General features: G+C 36.6%; 1 protein-coding gene across 22 annotated transcripts in view; it reads left to right on the top strand.

The window, feature by feature from the left end:
• SPIN4 (spindlin family member 4) overlaps window positions 1-21,104 on the top strand; it is a 342,780-nt gene that overhangs the window by 299,340 nt on the left and 22,336 nt on the right. For 16 of the 22 annotated variants that reach the window (XR_010154943.1, XR_010154945.1, XR_010154946.1 and 13 more), the window contains one exon: window positions 4,174-4,323. The exons of the other annotated variants lie outside the window; for them this stretch is intronic. The gene's annotated coding sequence lies outside the window, so the exon portion shown is untranslated. The remainder of the gene's footprint in view (window positions 1-4,173; window positions 4,324-21,104) is intronic. 22 annotated transcript variants of the gene reach the window in all.

Raw genomic sequence — 21,104 nt, 5'->3', positions numbered from 1 at the left:
TAGCAAGGTTAACAAAGAAGAAAAGAGAGAAGAATCAAATAGACACTAAAAAATGATAAAGGGTATATCACCACTGATCCCACAGAAATACAAACTACCATCAGAGAATACTATAAACACCACTACAGAAATAAACTAGAAAATCTAGAAGAAATGGATAAATTCCTCAACACGTACACTCTCCCAAGACTAAAGCATAAAGAAGTCGAATCTCTGAATAGACCAATAAGAGGCTCTGAATTTGAGGCAATAATTAGTAGCTTACCAACCAAAAAAAGTCCAGGACCAGATGGATTCACAGCCAAATTCTACCAGAGGTACAAGGAGGAGCTGGTACCATTCTTTCTGAAACTATTCCAATCAATAGAAAAAGAGGGAATCCTCCCTAACTCATTTTATGAGTCCAGCATCATCCTGATACCAAAGCTTGGCAGAGACACAACAAAAAAAGAGAATTTTAGGCCAATATCCCTGATGAACACTGATGCAAAAATCCTCAATAAAATACTGGCAAACCGAATCCAGCAGCACATCAAGAAGCTTATCCACCATGATCAAGTGGGCTTCATCCCTGGGATGCAAGGCTGGTTCAACATACGAAAATCTATAAATGTAATGCAGCATATAAACAGAAACAAAGACAAAAACCACATAATTATCTAAATAGATGCATAAAAGGCCTCTGACGAAATTCAACAACGCTTCATACTAAAAATTCTCAATAAATTAGGTATTGGTGGGACTTATCTGAAAATAGTAAGAGCTATCTATGAAAACCCAAAGCCAATATCATACTGAATGGACAAAAACTGGAAGGATTCCCTTTGAAAACTGGCACAAGACAGGGATGCCCTCTCTCACCACTCCTATTCAATATAGTGTTGGAAATTCTGGCCAGGGCAATCAGGCAGGAGAAGGAAATAAACGGCATTCAATTAGGAAAAGAGGAAGTCAAATTGTCCCTGTTTGCAGATGACATGATTGTATATCTAGAAAACCCCATTGTCTCAGCCCAAAATCTCCTTAAGCTGATAAGCAAAGTCAGCAAAGTCTCAGGATACAAAATCAATGTGCAAAAATCACAAGCATTCTTATAAGCCAATAGCAGAAAAACAGAGAGCCAAATCATGAGTGAACTCCCATTCACAATTGCTTCAAAGAGAATAAAATACCTAGGAATCCAGCTTACAAGGGATGTGAAGGACCTCTTCAAGGAGAACTACAAACCACTGCTCAATGAAATAAAAGAGGATACAAACAAATGGAAGAACATTCCATGCTCATGGGCAGGAAGAATCAATATCGTGAAAATGGCCATGTGGCCCAAGGTAATTTATAGATTCAATGCCATCCCTATCAAGCTACCAATGAGTTTCTTCACAAAAGTGGAAAAAGCTACTTTAAAGTTCATATGGAACCAAAAAAGAGTTCGCATTGCCAAGTCAATCCTAAGCCAAAAGAACAAAGCTGGAGGCATCACGCTACCTGACTTCAAACTATACTACAAGGCTACAGTAACCAAAACAGCATGGTACTGGTACCGAAACAGAGATATAGAACAACGGAACAGAAGAGAGCCCTGAGAAATAATGCCACATATCTACAACCATCTGATCTTTGACAAACCTGACAAAAACAAGCAATGGGGAAAGGATTCCCTATTTAATAAATGGTGCTGGGAAAACTGGCTAGCCATATGTAGAAAGCTGAAACTGGATCCCTTCCTTACACCCTATGCAAAAATTAATTCAAGATGGATTAAAGACTTACATGTTAGACCTAAAACCATAAAAACCCTAGAAGAAAACCTAGGCAATACCATTCAGGACATAGGCATGGGCAAGGACTTCATGACTAAAACACCAAAAGCAATCCAACAAAAGCCAAAATTGACAAATGGGATCTAATTAAACTAAAGAGCTTCTGCACAGCAAAAGAAACCACCATCAGAGTGAACAGGCAACCTACAGAATGGGAGAAAATTTTTGCAACCTACTCATCTGACAAAGGGCTAATATCCAGAATCTACAATGAACTCAAACAAATTTACAAGAAAAAAACAAACAACTCCATCAAAAAGTGGGCAAAGGATATGAATAGACACTTCTCAAAAGAAGACATTTATGCAGCCAAAAAACACAAGAAAAAATGCTCATCATCACTGGCCATCAGAGAAATGCAAATCAAAAGCACAATGAGATACCATCTCACACCAGTTAGAATGGTGATCATTAAAAAATCAGGAAACAACAGGTGCTGGAGAGAATGTGGAGAAATAGGAACACTTTTACACTGTTCGTGGGGCTGTAAACTAGTTCAACCATTGTGGAAGTCAGTGTGGCGATTCCTCAGGGATCTAGAACTAGAAATCCCATTTGACCCAGCCATCCCATTACTGGGTATATACCCAAAGGATTATAAATCATGCTGCTACAAAGACACATGCACACGTATGTTTATTGTGGCACTATTCACAATAGCAAAGACTTGGAACCAACCCAAATGTCCAACAATGCTAGATTGGATTAAGAATATGTGGCACATATACACCAGGGAATACTATGCAGCCATAAAAAATGAAGAGTTCATGTCCTTTGTAGGGACATGGATGAAACTGAAAACCATCATTCTCAGCAAACTATCGCAAGGACAAAAAACCAAACGCCACATGTTCTCACTCATAGGTGGGAATTGAACAATGAGAATACATGGACACAGGAAGGGGAACATCACACACCGGGGACTGTTGTGGGGTGGGGGGAGGGTGGAGGGATAGCATTAGGAGATATACCTAATGCTAAATGTTGAGTCAATGGGTGCAGCACACCAACATGGCACCTGTATACATATGTAACAAACCTGCACATTGTGCACATGTACCCTAAATCTTAAAATGTAATAATAATTAAACAAAATAGCAAGTGAAGTACCCCAGATGAAGCCGTTAATATATTTCATATGCAATCTGTGCGAGACTAGCTTTATAATAACTGTGATATCCTCCCACCAAATATGTCTATCGTCTGGGTCATGGTATATTTGATGGTTAAGGGGGGCCCTTTTATATGGGTGCCCCTCTCACAGAATTATGGGTCTTTTTAAGAAGCCTTATCAAATCTGTCCCTCATATGCCTTAAAGATGCAACTCCCTGCTGGGAACCCAAGCCCTTTTCACCAGAAAAATTAAAGTGGTCTGGGGTTAAAAAAGGCTTCTGGGGACCAGAACATAAAACATACAGATTAATAGAATTAAAAAATGTAAGATGTTTAAACAAGCTCTCTGTGAGGTAGTTGTAACCCCTTTTACCTAAATGTCTTATGAAAATGGATAGTATATCTAACTGTGGAATGTTTTCCTCTTTCTAGTACTGTAAAGCTGAAGACATGTAAATCTGCTCATGTAAATCCTCCACTGCATAGTCTTTTGTTTGGAGCGTTTATGGGGCTCATGGTAAAAACCGTGTGTACTTTTCAGTAACAACGACTGAGCTAGAGAATTTCTACTTCGTGGGGCATTTACTGCCTTGCTGTGGAATATTAACTGGAGCTACCCCTATACTAATGGGAATAATGTTTTCCAAAAAGTTCCATGGTAAAATAAAAATGGTTTACATAAAATCTTGCTATATAATAAGCAGAGAGCCTTTTTCTAGGACTAATTGTAAGAAGCTGCTAAATTCTATAGTGCCAAATAGCTCTCATGAGCTGTTAGGTTTGTAAATGACATTTCCAAGGTAAACAAACATCCTGTCTTAAAAGCTGCTGCTCTGGTTAAAAGAGGGTCAAGAAATTTTTTTTTAAGTTATTTGGAAAAAGTATGTTTTTGTAAGCAAATTTACCTTCCTGAGTTCTCCAAAATTCAGATTGTGATTTTATAACATTATAGTTGTCTGCATTAGTTTAATGATAATTAAAAAATAATTGTTTTAAGGGAAAAGTGTGACACTTAATACTAGATTTCAGTCCTAACTTTTTAAGTGCAGATTAAATTATTGTTTCTTGGCTACAATAATCCTCTAGAAAATACCAGATTTTAATTTTTCTTCATATTTTTAGTTGGTGCCCTAATAGAATAGGGCACCTTTCTATTTCCTTTTTCTGTTCTAACATACAAATTATTCTATAATTGTCAAATTATAAATGTTATTTATCTCTCCTTGTTTTACTTCCAAGGAAACCAAAATCATGGTATTCTGAAGACCAGAGATATGAATCTCCTTCATTTGGCATCCCACTGGCCCCGATCTGTTTCACTGCTAATGTTCTGCTGCCAAAACTATACAAGCTGCCTCACCCCTAGGCCCAGGGACTATCACAGAAGAGGTGGGTGCATAAGATTGTAAGGGCCGGTTTTCAGTAATAAATTAGGTCAAGATCAAACCCTCCAAATCAAGAAGGGGGTACAAAAAAATGCCTAAACAATTGGTAAAACAACTTTAGTTGCCTTCTAAATTATAATATGTCACTTTTGCATCCACACCAACCATAAAAATTTTCTGCTTATGATAAAATTAAAGAAAAATATTTACTAACAGGATAAAATAAATTGAAACAAAGCCTCCTGAGTATCATACTCCAAGTATAAGTTGTAAAGATAAAAATATATTTATACATATTTTTTATTATATTTTAAAATAATGCTTATGTTTTGTATAGCTAATTGCTGTAAGTCTGTAACAGAAACCAAGCTTACAGTAGCTCAACACATAAAAGTTAAAAATAAGTCAGTCTTGTAACTTTGCCTTTTGGTTTTATTGTCAGCTTTTTAAACTTAAAATAATAATTTTAAGAAGTAATGAATGCCTGTCCACATGCATTCCTATATGGCCTAAAATAATTGGGTATAAGTCTTTTGACTCTGAAGGTCCTCGGCCATAGGGAGTCCTGCTGAGGAAAAAATGACACTGTAGAATTACATGACTTCTCCTGTGACAAAACCTTTTCTCTCCCGAATACCAGTATATGGTGCAATACAAAAGTATTGGGAAAAATAGATTTGTCTACTGTTAACAAGTCTATAACAATTTACACAATGAGGATGAGGTGTTTCTTGCATGTAATATATACCCTTCTCAGGATGCTATATCTATGGAGATAAATTGGCTGGAAGAGAAATTAATTTATTAAATTCAAACTTAATGTTGGTCCTACAATTATCAAATAAGATTTACCATAAAGTTCAAGTAACCCTTGATAAGGAGGGTAAACACATTGTGAGTCTGATCAAATAATATAATGATGCATGCAGAGTTTTTTTTTCTGTTTGGTTGGGTTGTTTACTGCCCTCTGATTCTACCTATAACCTTGGACACCCAAATATTCACTATCTTTATGATGTTTGTTACTATATTAACATTAGACGTTTTTTGTAAATGTTATGCCAGATACAGCAGAAGGAAAAGGCACAGTTAAAGACCTGGATCATGATAGCTCAGAAAATAGATCTGATCTGGAATTTTTTTAGACTAAACCCTAGGCCTGACTCCATCTCACCCCTTAAACAATTGGCTATTACATCAGGTCAGACCATGTCCTCCCCACATTGTCCAAATCGTTAATATTTAAAATTATTACCATCAAGTCAGAGAACTCTAGGAACAAGTCTTCCTAGCACCATGGGACCCTGCCAGATGGCCAAATCAGACAACTTTAGGAATGAGCCTCCCTAGTGCTATGGGAGTTTTTTGGCCTGCATATGCATTCCATGGAATGCTTTTTGGCCAAGAGGTGGCACTGAGGAATAAGCTCTGATTTTTTTACCTTGCCCAAATTCCTATCTAAGGAGTCTGGGGAGTCATGCCCTACAAACCATAAATTCTCATCAGATGGGTTTTATTTAACCCTATATATCATGACTTATTTTCCAATCTGACTCTGGCATAACATTCTGAGACAAGGAAGAAAATAAAAGTATTTTACCCCAAAACATGTTTTTCTAATGGCCCTGAAAATCTCCATCTGTGAAGAATCTCTATTAACATAGTTAGATCTTTTTCTTCCAGGCCCTTCCAATCCTGAATAGATTAACTGAAAGTGTAGCACCTTTTAAAGATCTGAATAGGGAACATTTTTCACCTATTGTCTCTAAGGACAGCCACTATAAGACTTCAAAAGAACTTTGGTCTCCACAATCTTTTTTTAATTTTTTTAAAATTATACTTAATGTTCTGGGATACATGGGCAGAACGTGCAGGTTTGTTACATAGGTACACATGTGACATTGTGGTTTGCTGCACCCATCAAGCCATCATCTACATTAAGTATTTCTCCTAATGCTATCCCTCCCTTACCCCCCAACCCCCTGACAGGCTCTGGTGTGTGATGTTCCCCTCTCTGCATCCATGTGTTCTCATTGTTCAGCTCCCACTTATGAGTGAGAACACATGGTGTTTGGTTTTCTGCTCTTGTGTTAGTTTGCTGAGAATAATGGTTTCCAGCTTCATCCATGTCCCTGCAAAGGACATGAACTCATCATTTTCTATGGCTGCATAGTATGGTGTATATGTGCCACGTTTTCTTCATCCAGTCTATCATTGATGGACATTTGGGTTTGTTTCAAGTCTTTGCTATTGTGAACAGTGCCGCAATAAACGTGTGCATGTGTCTTTATAGTAGAATGATTTATAATCCTTTGGGCATATACCCAGTAATGGGATGGCTGGGTCAAATGGTATTTCTGGTTCTAGATCATTGAGGAATCTCCACACTGTCTTCCACAGTGGTTGAACTAATTTACACTCCCACCAACAAAGTAAAAGCATTCCTATTTCTCCACATCCTCTCCAGCATCTGTTGTTTCCTGACTTTTTAATTATCACCATTCTAACTGGTGTGAGATGGTATCTCATTGTTGTTATGATTTGCATTTCTCTAATGACCAGTGATGATGAGCTTTTTTTCTTGTTTGTTGGCTGCATAAATGTCTTCTTCTGAGAAGTGTCTGTTCATATCCTTTGCCCACTTTTTGATGGGTTGTTTGTTTTTTTCTTGTAAATTTGTTTAAGTTCTTTGTAGATTCTGGATATTAGCCCTTTGTGAGATGGATAGATAGCAAAACTTTTCTCCCATTCTGCAGGTTGCCTGTTCACTCTGATGATAGTTTCTTTTGTTGTGCAGAAGCTCTTTAGTTTAATTAAATCCCATTTGTCAATTTTGGCTTTTGTTGCCATTGCTTTTGGTGTTTTAGTCAGGAAGTCTTTGCCCATGACTATGTCCTGAGTGGTATTGCCTAGGTTTTCTTCTAGGATTTTTATGGTTTTAGGCCTTACATTTAAGTCTTTAATCCATCTTGAGTTAATTTTTGTATAAGGTGTAAGGAAAGGGTCCAGTTTCAGTTTTCTGCATATGGCTAGCCAGTTTTCCCAACACCATTTACTAAATAGGGAATCCTTTCCATATTGCTTGTTTTTGTCAGGTTTGTCAAAGATCGGATGGTTGTAGATGTGTGGCGTTATTTCTGAGGTGTCTGTTCTGTTCCATTGGTCTATATCTCTGTTTTGGTACCAGTATCATGCTGTTTTGGTTACTGTAGCCTTGTAGTATAGTTTGAAGTCAGGTAGTGTGATACCTCCAGCTTTGTTCTTTTTGCTTAGGACTGTCTTGGGTATGCGGGCTCTTCTTTGATTCCATATTAAATTTAAAGTAGTTTTTCCTAATTCTGTGAAGAAAGTCAGTGATAGCTTGATGGGGATGGCATTGAATCTATAAATTACTTTGGGCCATATGGCCAGTTTCACGATATTGATTCTTCCTATACATGAGTATGGACTGTTTTTCCATTTGTTTGTGTCCTCTTTTATTTCCTTGAGCAGTGGTTTGTAGTTCTCCTTGAAGAGGTCCTTCAGATCCCTTGTAAGTTGGATTCCTAGGTATTTTACTCTCTTTGAAGCGATTGTGAATGGGAGTTCACTCATGATTTGGCTCTCTGTTTGTCTATTATTGGTGCATAGGAGTGCTTGTGATTTTTGTACATTGATTTTGTATCCTGAGAATTTGCTGAAGTTGCTTATTAGCTTAAGGAGTTTTGTGGCTGAGACAATGGGGTTTTCTAAATGTACAATCATTTCATCTGCAAACAGACAATTTTACTTCCTCTCTTCCTATTTGACTATGCTTTATTTCTTTCTTTTGCCTGATTGCCCTGGCCAGGACTTCCAATACTATGTTGAATAGGAGTGGTGAGAGAGGGAATCCTTGCCTTGTGCCAGTTTTCCAAGGGAATGCTTCCAGTTTTTGTCCATTCAGTATGATATTGGCTGTGGGTTTGTCATAAGTAGCTCTTATTATTTTGAGATACGTTCCATCATACCTAGTTTATTGAGAGTTTTTAGCATGAAGGGGTGTTGAACTTTGTCAAAAGCCTTTTCCACATTTATTGTCTTATCTGAACATTTTCCTTCTTCAATTCCAGGTCTTTAGACAAACTCAACCAATTGTCAGTCAGAAATTGTTTAACTTTACCTATATCCTGGAAACCCCCCCAGCTTTGAGTTGTCCCGCCTTTCTGAACAAAACCAATGTATTTCTTAGATTTATTTGATTGATGTCTCATGCCTATCTAAAATATATGAAACCCAGCTGTACCCAAACCACCTTGGGCACATGTTCTCAGGACCTCATGGACCATGTTCACCCATACTTGGCTCAGAATAAATCTCTTAAAATATTTTACAGAATTTGACTCTTTTTGTTGACACTCTTAGAATATTAGGTCTTAAATTTTATAACAGTGTGTTTAAGTCTACATAACAGACATCAATTGGGTGTCTGTAGGCTTCTAATGCACAGAGAGCTCACTCAAATTTTTTGTGTTATTTTAAAGAGGCAAGAAATCATGACTGGTCAGGTACGCCAAGAATCTTCAGGGAATACCATATGAGTCTGAAGTGTAGTTACATGGGAGGAATTTCCCACTGTGAATTTACCCTTCTTTAATGGAAAGTTGAGTTTATAATAATAGTGGTATGTGCATAATGGCAGATGATGTTTTAGTGAATTAGTTGTTACTGTAAAATTTTACAAAACCTTGCCATTTCATTATTAAAATATAGTGTAAATAAAATTTATGGAAAATATAATATGGTAAACCATATTAGACATTTTGTGGAAAAAAATTTGCTTATTTTTAGGCAGGAAGGCACTGCTAAAGACTGGGTTCCCATTTCTTAATTTTGTGTCTTCATAAAACATTAGTGTATTTTTCACAATGCTTAAGTCCCAGCTACACAGAGTAAACTTAAAAGGAAACTAGGTCATTAATTAGTAAGATACATTTACTTGTGAGTAATTTCTCATAACAGCTTTACTGAGGTATAATTTACAAACCATGAAATCCACCCATTTAAAGTATACAGTTAATGGTTTTGAATATATTTACAAGTATGTACAGCAATCATTACTATTTAGTTCCATAATTTTTATCACCTGCTTGGAGTAATTTAAATAAAAACTTGAAAATGCCCTTTGAAATGAATATTTTTTTATTGAATTTTTAATGTAACTGATGTATTCTTAAAGCATCAAGATCAAATCATAGGTAAGATAAATATGCAAGATAGAATAGCCCCCATAATTGTTGTGGAGGTATCTGTGAATCATAGGAATCACATTTTATAGAGCAGCTAAGACTTGAATATATAAAGGATCTCCAAGGTTGCCTATATCCACATGCATAGAAGTGCTATTTTCTTTTAGATTTACCAATCAACTTTATAGGATTTTCATGTGAAAAGAGTAATGAACCTTTTTGTGGGGCTTGTATGTTTGGAGTGAACAGAAACACTGCAGAAGGGCCTCTGGGCCTAGAAATTGCATAGTAGAATCTAGAAAGAGGAGTGATTTGTACAAGAATACTCCTGTGAATTGTGTATTTATTTGTTTTTATGTTTGTGTGCTAGAAAAGGTCCACTCAAGAGTCTACTGTTTTTGAAGTGTAATAAAATTCTAAAGAGTTAAGAATATTCAAAATTCCAGTGGAAAAGGCAAAATGGGCCTAAAATAAGTCAAAACTAAATGAAGTATACTTTTGTAATTTGCTGGATGCCTCCATTAAGTGAGTATGTGTTCATATTTAGAAAATCTTATCAAGAATTTGTTGTATCTATAAAATGTAAGGGTCTCTTTAAAGTAATATATGGATGTAAAAAATTGTGGTTCCCTAGAGGAAAGCAGGTCTATTAGGGAGGATTTTTTCTTAGTTCATTTAGAGAAGCTTCTTTATGGAATTTGAGTACATCATCAAATTCCTGGACCTGTGATTCATGCAATATTTAAAACAACAGGAAATCTTTTAAGACAAAGTTAGTTTTCTACATCTGCAGAGATAAATTTGAGGGCATGATGTATACTTTATAATCAGAAAAGATCTTCATGGAAATAATTTGTCCACATCAATGAGAGATACCCTTTGAATAATATGTTTATTATCTTTCTTGAAGGGGTAATTTAATAAGACATGTAATTTTAAGGCTCAGAGACCACATCATTGAACATCTATGTGCGCATCCTGGAGAAGTCCCACTTACTGAAGTACGTTTTTCAGGTCTTTTCGTGTTAAGTATATTTACAGTGTTGTGCAACAGAGATTTTGGGTTTTTTATTTTTCAAAACTGAAACTATACGCTAAGCATGAAGTCCCTGACTCCTTCCCCCAGCTCTTGATAACCACCTTCCTATTCTCTGTTTTTATAATTTTGACCACATTAGATACTTCATATGGGTGGAATTACAGAATATTTGTCCTTTTGTTACTGGTTTATTTTGCTTAAAATAATGTCCTCAAGGCTCACCCATGTTGTAGCACGTAACGGTATTTTCCCTTTTTTTTTTTTTTTGAAGGCTTTAATATCAGATTGTTGTTTATATACTTTCTCATTATCATTTTATCTGTTGATGGACATTTAGGTTATTTATACCTCTTGGCTACTGAGAACAGTGCTGCAGTGAACATGGGCATGCAACTATCTCTTTGAGATCCCACTTTGGGTTCTTTTGGATATATACGCAGGAGTGGAATTGCCAGATCACTTGGAAATTAAATTTTTTAATTTTTTAGGAACCTCCATAATGTTTTACATAATGGCTGCATGATTTTATATACCCGCCAACAGTGCAAAAATATTCCAGTTTCTCCACATCCATTCCGACATTTGTTATTGTATGTAATTTTAATAGTGGCCATCTTAAGGGGTATGGGGTGATATATCAATGTGGTTTTGATTTGCATTCATCTTATGATAGTGATGTTGGGCATCATTTCATATGTTTGTTGACTATTTTTATACCTATTTGTCTATTCATGTTATTTTACCTATATCTTAATTGGGTAATTTATTTTGGTCGTTGGTGGTGAATTGAAGTTCTTTATATATTCTTTTTAACTCCTTATCAGATATATAATATGCAAATATTTTCTTCCATGTTGTCTTTTTCACTATGTTGTTTTTTCTTTGATGTGTGCAAGTTTTTAAGTTTGATATAGTTTGATTTGTCTATTTTAACTTCTGTTGCCTATGCTTCTCATGTCATCTTTATTAAATAATTGCCAAATCTAATGCCTTGAGAGTTATCCCTATGTTTTCTTCTATGACTTTATATTATCAGGCCTTGCATTTAGATCTTTAATTCTTTTACAGTTAACTTTTCTGTATGGTGTAATTTAAGGGTCCACATTTATTCTTTTGTGTGTAGATATCCAGTTTTCTCAACACCATTTATTGAAGAGTCTGTTCCTTTCTCATTGTGTAGTTTGGTACCCTTCTCAAGAATAATTTGGTTATATATGCAAGGTTCATTTCTTGGCTCTCTATTTTGTATTACTGATTAATTCTCTAACTTTGTAAAAAATTATTTACTATCTTGATTACTTTTTTGAAATCAGGAAGTGTGAGTTCTCTCATTTTATTATTATTTTTTTACAAGACTGTTCTGGCTATTTGGATTTCCTGACATTCCTTATAAATTTTAGGATTTTTTTCTTGTATTTCTGTAAAATAATAAAAAATTGAGATTTTGGTAGCGATTCAATTGAATCTGTAGATTGCTTTACATATTCTGGACATTTTCACAATATTAAGTGGTCCAATACATAAGCACAGATTATTTTTAATATTTTTGTTTCTTATTTGAGTCTTTTAGTAATGTTTTGTTTTTTTCGCCATACATCATTTACCTCTTTGTTTATTTCCAAGTATTTTACCCTTTTGATATTATAGTAAGTGGAATTGTTTTCTTTATTTCCTTTTCCCATTGGTAATTTATAGTGCATAGAAACAACTGATTTTTGTATGCTTGTGTTGGTTACTGAAATTTTTTTGAAATCATGTATCAGTTTCAACAGTTTTTTTTTTTGTGTGCATGTAATCTTTAGTGTTTTCTGCCAGACGATTCTGTCAATTTGGATGTCTTTCATTACTTTTTATTATCCGATATTTCTGTCTAAGACTACCAGTGCTATGTTGAACAGTAGTGGAAAGAATGGCCTCCTTGCCTTCTTCTGGATATTAGAGAGAGCTATTTCAATCTTTCACCATGAAGTATAATGTTATCTGATGGTTTTTTATATATGGCTTTTATTACGATAAGGTATTTTTCTTTTATTTCCAGTTGTTGAGTGCTTTATATTATAAAAAAAGGTATGTTGAATTTTCATTAAATGAGGCCAGGACACAATTTTTGTTCTTTATTTTGTTAATATAGTGCATTATATTGATTGATTTTTTGTTTTGAACCATTTTTGCATTCCAGATATAAATCCCACTTTATCAGCATGTATAATACTTTTAAGGTGCTACTGCATTTGATTTGCTATTTTCCTGAGTATTTTTTGCATCAATAATCATCACGGATAATGTTCTGTGGTTTTATTTTCTTCTTGTCTCTGGTTCTGGTATTAGAATAATACTGGCCTCATAAAATGAGTTTGAAAGTTTTCCCTCTTCTTCAATTTTTTGAAAGAGTTTGAAAATTGGTGCTAATTTTTGAACATTTGGTAGAATTCATCAGTGAAGACAGCTGATTGTGGGCTTGTTTTGGTATGGGAAGTTTTTGATTATTGCTTGTATCTCCTTACTAGTTATAGTCCTTTCAGAATTTTTTTCATTTCTTTATGATTCATATACAGTAGGTTGTATGTCTGTTAAGTTTATCGTTTTTTTCTATATTCAATTTGTTGTTATAATTTTTGCTATATAATTTTTACACTCCTTTTTGTCTGTCACATCAGTTGTTATATCCCCTCTTTCACTTCTAAATTCAGTTATTTCAGTCTTCTACTTTTTGTAATATTCTAACTAAAGATTTGTCAATTTTATTGATCTTGTCAAAAAACTATCTTTTGGTTTTATTTTTTCTGTTGTTTTTCTGTTCACTAATTTATCTCTTCTTTATCTTTATTAATTATTCTTCATCTGCTAATATTGGGTTCAGTTTTTTTTCCTCTTCTGGTTCTTTGAGTGTGCATGTTTCCTAATTGAAACAACATGCATGTTTCTGCTTAAGAAATCCCTCTAGTGTCTGTCTGCGATATTGCAGCCTCTAAGTGGGGCAGTAAGCTATAGAACTGAAGCCCTAACTAGTGTCTCTCTGTGGTACTGCTGACTCTAGTTGTAGAATTAGTCATGTTCTCGTTTTCAGTGGTCTGCAATTTGGCCACTTACTCCTGTCATCACTTAGATGCAGGCAAGTTAGAAAATAGTTGCTTGGACAGCACCATGAGAAGTCAGAATGTTAGCTGTGGATTCCACTCCTTTCCATTTCAAAGGAGAAGTTAGAAATTAGGGATTTCCTCCCAATCACATTGTACTGTGCTGGGGAAGGGGGTGCTCTGTTGAGTAAATGCCATATATATATTTATAATATATATATATATTATATATATATTATATATACACACACACACACACACACATATATATATATATATAGATATATTTTTTTTTCCTGGCTTCAGCTCACCTTGGTGCAGGAACCTTTTAACTGGTTTTTGGATTTGTCACAAAGGCTACTGACTCATATGTTTTAGTTCAATTCTTGTTTCCTTGGGTGAAGAAGCATATGGGGCTTTAATATTCTGCCACCCTGCTGAAGTTACTGCTTACATCATGCAGTGTTTCAGAATGGTCAATCTGACTGAAAGTTGTAATAGAGATCTTAAAAAATATTATTTATTTTTGAATAAACAAAAATTTTTCATGAGGCCACTACATCTAAATTTCCATGTAAAGCATCCAATGGCCATGAAGTGTTGATAATCTGGATAGATTCCTTATGGTTTCTATGGGTCTGCTAACCAGAGAAGGCCAATTCCAGATACCTGATAAATAATTAAAGATATGCTTCAAAACCATATAAATAAAACATGTCCAGGGAGAAGTCATGAAATCTCAAGCACTTTTAAATTGAATTACTTCCCCTTTGTGATTTTATTATCTTGCTTTATCCTGAAGATTCCATTAAGTGGCTGCTGGGTATATGCAGCGAAGTAATATTTTCAGGATTTCACTATTTCTATTTGGGGGCTATTTGATGGTAAGGTGAATTAAATCCACTTATTTAAATTTTAAGGCATTAGTAGAAGGCAAGCTCATTAGGAATGGATGTGCATATGTTCTGAAAAATGCAGATGAGCCTTTATGAATCTTCATTTGCAGAAATGTGACAATCATTTATCAGAAATTCCCAATTTTTCCAATTGGCACTGATAACTTTAAGGCTCAGATGAAGAACTCATGGAAATGAGTCATCAAAATCATGAAATATTTTTGGTTTGTTTGTTGAAAGGTTCATGTCAATGAGAGTGAGGTATATTTGATGTATACATTTCTTATCAAAGGTCACATAAGTGGGACAGGAAGAATGACCCCAGCATTGACATGAGAGACCTAGAAGTAATATTAGCCACATTGAGAAGGTAGCTGCTTGTAAAGGGAGGAACAAATCATGGGGCAGGATGCTCTAAGGTAGCAAAGGACTCCACATAGTGTTACAGAATATCCTATAACATTACAAGGGTAAATGAAAAGGGCTATTAGGACTAAAATTAAAATCAATTCCAGTGCTTACTAGTAAATATTAGCCTATTGTGGTCCTCCAGAATTCTGGTTTAGAATAATATTCGCACACTTAAATTGTCAAATTAGCAATATCAGTGATATACACCTCAAAGAGTTATTTTGAGAATGAAATAAGATAATATGTAGGAAATATGCAGCAGAGTCACTACCTAAAGGTGGGGTGTATGGCAGCATGGGGAATTGCTAATACACATATACACATTCCAATATAAAATACCTTTTTGAATCATGGCAATGATAACAGTGTAGTATAATGAGCCAAAGATGACCTATGTGTATTGAACCCTAGGTTTTTTAATTCTTTTCTCCTGTGTGTGTTTTTTTTTTAATTTTCATTTTTCTTTATTTCTTCTAAAAAAAAAAAAACAGGATACATGTGCAGAATGTGCAGGTTTGTTACATAGGTATACATGTGCCATGGTGGTTTGCTGTACCCAGTGACCCATCCTCTAAGTTTTCTCCCCTCGTCCCCCAATCCTGCATAGAATTCCATGGTGTATATGTACCACATTCTCTTTATCCAGTCTCTCATTGATGGGCCTTTGGGCTGGTTTTATGTCTTTGCTATTGTAAATAGTGCTGCAATAAACACATGTGTGCATGTGTCTTTATAGTAGAATGATTCATATTCCTTTGGGTATATACCCAGTAATGCGATTGCTGGGTCAAATGGTATTTCTGGTTCTAGATCCTTGATGAGTCACCATACTGTTTTCCACAATGGTTGAATTAATTTACATTTCCACCAACAGTGTAAAAGCGTTCCTATTTCTCCACAGCCTCGCCAGCATCTAATGTTTCTTGACTTTTTAATAATCGCCATTCTGACTGGCGTGACATGGTATCTCATTGTGGCTTTGATTTGCAATTCTCTGATGATCAGTGATGTTGAACTTTTTAAAATATATTTGTTGGCCACGTTAATGTCTACCCTTGAGAAGGGTCTGTTCATATCCTCTGCCCACTTTTTGATGGGGCTGTTTTTTTCTCGTAAATTTGTTTAAGTTGCTGTTTACTTCTTCACTGCAATATGATAACTGTTAGCTCAAAAACCTGCTGGTGCCAAATGAATTTTTGCACATCAAAATTGCTTTTTTCCTTTTGAACATCTGATCCAGAGACTTCTTTCTATAATACTGAGTGACATCGCCTAGACATATAGGCCCCTCTCTGATACATCTGTGCTCTCTTCAGAGAGTTCCCTTGTCTTTTCCCCTTCTGTGTCATGGACCCCTGGCCATATGCTTCGGGACAGTTTCAGGCTGTGAAAGTTTTATCCTGTCATGTGAAAGCACTGCCTAATAAAGCTTCTTGAGTGTTACTGCCTCTCATCATCATAGCTTCTTCCTTGATTAGCCCCAAATCCCTGGACTCAAACAGGTGATGACAAAGATGGGATTTTGGCGATTAGAGTATGGGCATGAAGACTGCCTAGCCAGTGAGACCACCCATTGACATAATGATCCTGGATAGCTTTAAGTGGTTGGGGCTTAAAATGTAAAACACCTCTGCTTTAGTTTGACATGGCATTGCTTCATGCTGTATTATACTCTATAGTTTTCATGGTTTTCTCCTGTGTCTCATTAGTCTGACCGAGGAAGCACCAAAATGTCTTTGAACCTACATCATGAAAACTGAATTTCTGTGTTACAGGTGTTGAGATACTCAGGGAAGGAGGCTAAACCATTTACTGGGACCCCTCACTAGGCAGGCTCTGAATATTGTAATACTTGTGGGCCTTAATAAGAAAGAGAAGAAATGCAGGCCTCTAGAGAAAAAAAATGGATTTTCTTTGATCCCATAATGGAGATTCCTGCAGTGGGACTGGTGGTTTGGGGAATTCTTTAATGAGAAGGCATCTTCATCCTTAGGGACTACTATGGCAGGTTAAGGAGCCAGTGAAGCTGAGATGCAGGACTAGGCCAGTCAGCTAAGTGAAGTTAGGGGCAGCAGCTTTGTAAATATCATGCCTCTGCTATTGTCCCATCTGATCTGCTGCTAAAAGTGATGTAAATTCTAGTCTCTCCCCAGCGGGATATGGCCACACCAAACCTTTGGACTGAGCCAGCTAAATCATTACTTAAAATGAGTAAATACATGGAAATCTATATTCCTGATTCTCTAAAGACTCCAAAGGAGGTGGCTACTCATGAAAAAATGTTGCAAACCGTGAGACATATGTTGGGCCCTGTCTTTGACAATTTCTCACCAGGGTGCCACTCAGAAGGGATTTAAAAGCTCAAACTCCCCAGGGGAAATAAGTTAAGCTGAGCTGGCAAGGAAAATCATGGGAAAACAACCAGCACCCTTTTTTAAGAAGTAGAACTGTGTCACCGTAATAGGAACTGGGATAACTGGGACAATGTACCCACTACATTGCCAGTAACTACATGCAAAGTAATAAAATAGAAAAGGCAAAAGGAAAAGACCAACAAGGAGGAACTAGTTATCAGCTGGAGGAAGAGACTTGTTCCATCTATTGTCCTAAGGCCCAGTAACTTCTTAAGGATTTAACCCATAAACCACTCGCGGTTTAAAGTGTGAACCCAAAATATCTGAGACAGGTCTCAACCAATTTAGAGAGTTTACTTTGCCAAGGTTAAGGACATGCCCATGAAACAGCCTCAAGAGGTCCTAATGACTTGTGCCCAAGGTTGTCTGGGCACAGCTTGGTTTCACACATTTTAGGGAGACAGGAGACATCAATCTGTATTTGTAAGATGTACACTGGTTCTGTCCAGAAAGGCAGGAAAACTGGAGGAGGGGGAGGTGACTTCCAGGTCATATATAAATAAGAAACAAAAGGTTGCATTCCCTTGAGTCTCTGATTAGCCTTTTACCAAATACGCAATTTACATGTGAGAGGAGGTATAGTAATAGTCACTTATCCCTTAGTCTGACCTTAGTAAAACAATAGGGTAGAGGAAGAAATCAGACATGCCCTTGGCCTAAGAGGGATGACTTTGAGGTCTGTCTGTCCTTTGTCCACAAAGAATTTCTTTGTGGGCAAATAATGAGGGAGATATGTAGTTTTTTTTTTTTTTTTTTTTTTAATCTTTGTAGCTATCTTGTTTAGGAATAAAATGGGAGACAGATTTGCCTGACATAGTCCCCAGCTTGATGTTTTTATTGGCTTAGTGATTTGCGGGGGGGGGGGGGCGGGGGGGGGCGGGGGGGCGGGGGGTCCCAAGATTTATTTTCCTTTGACATTTACCCCCTTTTTAAAATCTTTTGGAGAAAGCATTTTAGAAGAAAAAGAGTTTTTTTTTGTTCCAGATTTGCCTCATGGCTAGGATGGTTTTTTCCTAGACAGGTAGGTCTCACGTTATCAGGAAAGGTCATTTTTAGTAGGTTGTGAATTCTTACATTCTACAAAGAAAAAACAGGAGGAAGAAGGGAGAAAAACAACAACAACAAAAATATGAAGAGCAATCCTGAAAAATCAATATAGGCCATCTTACTCTGAAGTTCATACATCAGTAGGCAGGTATGCAAGTGGTTTATATATGTAAATAGGTTGCTGCCATTTCATTTTCTTCTGAAGTTTACCTTTTCTCGCTTCAGTTTGCAGGGCTTAAAGAAAGCACAGGTTAATTTTTGGTGATTTCAAATCAGGAAAAGTTGGGAGGGGGAAGGAAAGAAAATAAAATTGTAACTATTATTTTGAAGACTTGTAGCCAGGAAAAATTTTAGAATTCAGTCCATGCTGTAGAAAATAATAAAAATTCAAAAACATGAGGCAAGACTAGAATCTAACAACAGGTGTACTGTAGTGCAAAAGAAAAATAAATCGTGGGACCCCCAAATCACTGAGCTAAAGGGAAAGTCAAGCTAGAAACTGTTTAGGGCAAACCTGCCTCCCATTCTATTCAGTCATCCTTCTGCTCACTGAGGTAAATGCATATCTGATTGCCTCTGTTGGAAAAGCTTATGAGAAACTCAAAAGAATTCAACCTTTGTCTCTTATCTACCTATGACCTGGAAGCCCACTCCTCAATTCTAGTCATCCCACCTTTTTTGGACCTAACCAATGTTCATCTTTCATATATTGATTTAATTCTCATGTCTCCCTAAAATGTATAAAACCAAACTGTTCCCTGACTACCTGGGCACATGTCTTCAGGACCTCCTGAGGCTGTGTTACGGCACATGTTCTCACTTGGCAAAATAAGCTTTCTAAATTTGCTGAGATCAGTCTCAGATATTTGGGGTCCACAGTTTGGTAACCATTAAGGGATTCTTAGTGGAGGTGCCCTGACATTGACAAAACTCCTATTGGTGTCCGGTACCAGCTTGAGCTATCCTTAAGGCTCAAACTAATAGAACATTTTGCTGAGGTCTGGAAGCCACCTTCCCCCTCCCCCCCCAACTTCCCCCGTGCTTCCAGAGAATCCCTGATCTTCAATAATTTGGTTAAAGTCTAAAGTGTATTTTGCTGTACAGCTCCCTTTTTTTGGAGTTTTACTTGCTTCCAATAAGGAAGGCAAGTTTTCCTGTTTCCATGATGATGAAAGGCAGGTAACTCCTTTCTGGAGCTTGAGCTTGTTTCCAACGGGAGAAAAGTTTAAGTTTTTTCCTGCTTCTAGGATGGTAGAGAACAGTCTTCAGCCTGAGATCCATCCCTAGGTATGTAGCTGAATTGGGGTATTTTTCTTGGCTAAAGTTAAGACTAACAACAAGCTGGTCTTAATTTCTCCTTAACATTAGAGCACTCAGTAATCAGATAAATTGGGAGATCATTTGTTTTGCTTAATGGTTTCTTGTTGTTCTTTGTTTGTTTCTGTATTTGTTGTTGATTTGGTCTTTTTCCCATTGGGTTTGACCAACTCTATCCGACTTGATCAAATCCAAAGGAAAGTTCCAAATTATGGAGAACAAGGCCTCTGAAGTGGCTAAATTTCCACACACAAAAAATAAAAATAAAAAAGATGGGGAATGGGTTGGGAGAAAAACAGCAAACAACAAAAACGATTTTTTATTTTGACTACTTAACCGGCTTTATTTACATAATAAGCCCATCTTTTTGCTAGACAAACCAAACTGAAAGAGCAATGGCTGTCACCCCATGCTGCAGTTTCATAGCTGAGGTTCTACTTTCTTTCTTATTTTCCCTATGACAGCCTGAGTTTGCTTCCTAAATCAAGACCTTTGTGTTTTGATACTTGTTACCTCTGAAATATCAACAATCTGTCCTAGCTAAAATGTGGTAATGATGTCAGAGGTGTTTAAACCAGAGCAACTCCATCTAAAATGGGGGATGGGTAAAATACGACTGAGACCTACTGGGCTGAATTCCCAGGAGGTTAGGCATTCTAAGTCACAGGATGATCTAGTACGTCAGCACAAGATACAGGTTATAAAGTCTTCCTTTGCTGATAAAACAGGTTGCAGCAAAAAAAGCCGGCCAAAACCCACCAAAGCCAATTTGGGGATGAAAGTGACCTCTGGTTGTCCTCACTGCTCATTATATGCTAATTATAATACATTAGCACGCTAAAAGCCACGCCCAACAGCACCATGACAGTTTACCAATGTCATGACAATGTCAGGAAGTCACTCTATATGGTCTAAAAAGGGGAGGAACCCTCAGTTCCTAGAAGCACACATCCCTTTCCCAGAAAACTCATGAATAATCCAGCCCACGTTTAACATATAATCGAGAAATAACTAGAAGTATCCTTAATGGAGCAGTGCAAGCCACTGCTCTGCCTATGGAGTAGCCATTCTTTTATTCCCTCACTTTCTTAATAAATTTGTGTTTACTTTATGGACTTGCCTTGATTTCTTTCTTGTGTGAGATCCAAGAACCCTCCCTTGGGGTCTGGATTCAGACTCCTTTCTGGTAACATCTTTCTGGCAAACCACTAAGGGATTATACTGAAATGACCCCCGACCCAAAGGAAAATCTTCTGTGTGCAGCACCACTTGGCCAACTTTGGGTAAGTGAGGCGCATTTAACTCGGTAAAGAATGGAATTGGGTTAGAGACCCAACTTAGAAAAGTTAGAGTCTGCCCTAAGATAGAGAGGGTTAA

Source organism: Pan troglodytes, chromosome X (genome assembly GCF_028858775.2).
Source record: "Pan troglodytes isolate AG18354 chromosome X, NHGRI_mPanTro3-v2.0_pri, whole genome shotgun sequence".
Classification (NCBI taxonomy): domain Eukaryota; kingdom Metazoa; phylum Chordata; class Mammalia; order Primates; family Hominidae; genus Pan; species Pan troglodytes.
This window is presented reverse-complemented; position numbering and strand designations above follow the sequence as displayed.